Below are 1834 nucleotides of genomic sequence, written 5' to 3' on the forward strand. Positions count from 1 at the left end.
TGGTGGCCACATTGGTAACATAAATAATAAAAGTTGGTGTATATAAAAATAAAGGGAAAAATCTTTGCTTCTACAAGTAAATGCCCTTCCTCCAGTTTTCTTGAAATGAACAACACTTAGTCTTTTACTCCCCCACTGTTGGTTAAATAAAGGCAAGAAATATTTCAGTTTTCTCTTCACTGTAAGAAGTAATTACATTAATAGTAAAATAGAAATGAACATTTTGTGTTAGTGTGGGAAGTCATACAATAGGGAGTGATAAATATTACGGTGAACTGTTAACGAGAAAACTGCTATCAGCTCCAGCCAGTTGTTTTCCTGAGGGAATGTAAAAATGTAGGCTTCATGTGGCCAGATCTTATTTTTCAAGATTAGCCAGAAAGCTGTACTTATATATGCAATCTCCCAATTTTTAGATGTTGACAACTTTTTTTTTGCATTTTATTATTTTAATGTTTATTTATTTTTGAGAGAGAGAAAGAGAGCACTGAGCAGGGGAGGAACAGAGAGAGAGGGAGTCACCGAATTCGCAGCAGGCTCCAGGCCTGAGCTGTCAGCACAGAGCACAGATGCAGGGCCTGAACTCACAAACCGTGAGTTCATGACTTGAGCTGAAGTCAGACACTTAACCCACTGAGCCACCCAGGTGCCCCTGTTGACAACTATTTAAATAATTAAACATTATATGGACAAATTGTGTTCCTTAGGGAACTAATTTTTATCCTCCGTTGTAAACTAATATTAATTGAAGGAATATAAGACATTTAAAACCACATAAATTAGTGGGGGAGATGGGGGGAGGCAAACCATGACAGACTCTTGAATGCTGAGAACAAAGTGAGGACTGATGGTGGCGGGGGGGAAGGCGGTTGATGGGCATGGAGGAGGACACTTGTGGGGATGAGCACTGGGTGTTATATGGAAACCAACTTGACAATAAGCTATTAAAAAAAAACAAATAAAACCAGGTAAGTTAAAATCAAAATATGTATTTGATTAATAATCACAATTATCTGTGTATAGAGAGTCAATTAGAAAATCAGAAGTAGAAAAAGAAATGGAATGAAGTTAAAAGCAGAAACATGAGAAAGCTGGCATTACACACTTCATCCGGATACAGAAGAGAATTTTCATTGCCTGGGTTATAATGGAGGTTATGAAAATGTTCACCAAAATTTCAGAACTATCAAGGATAAATATAGTATTCAATGAGAAAAATGGTGACACTACAACCAGCCCCCAAAGAGGCTTCCTAAAATAAGAATGCTTCTCATTTTTGACATGCCATGAGTAGTATAAACATGGCTTTCTTGTATTGTACGGGGTTCTCAGTGTATAGGCTTTTGTATAATGACCACAGTCTCCTTTTAGGCAAGGAATGATACCGTAAACCATGTTAGAGAGAAAGGACTAGGAATAAATAACTTTTTATCCATGCATATCTTAGTCACAAGTTCAGATAGTGAAGGCAGAAATGTCAACCGGATGTCTAGAATACAGAAAAGTCAGCACTAGTCTTTGCTGAGCTTTGAATACTATTTTTAAAATCTTATCAATTTGAAAGACTCCAAACGCCTTTTAACCTCATTTCTAAAGTTTTATCTTCTAGTACATGGACAATGTTTACAGAGAAAGAAACCTACTTATCATTTGATTCTGAAAAAAAAAAAAACAAAACAAAAAACCCACCAGTTCAAAAATCTCACTGTCAAAAGTAAGCAGGAAGCAAGCAAAAACAGAATTTTCTACCAAATAATTTTTCTCCAAATTTAAATATTTTATTTTAATGCACTCACTAATGAAAGATTAAGTGATAATATATTTATTTGTGGGT

Source organism: Crocuta crocuta, unplaced genomic scaffold (genome assembly GCF_008692635.1).
Source record: "Crocuta crocuta isolate KB4526 unplaced genomic scaffold, BGI_CrCroc_1.0 scaffold505, whole genome shotgun sequence".
NCBI classification, from domain to species: Eukaryota; Metazoa; Chordata; class Mammalia; order Carnivora; family Hyaenidae; genus Crocuta; species Crocuta crocuta.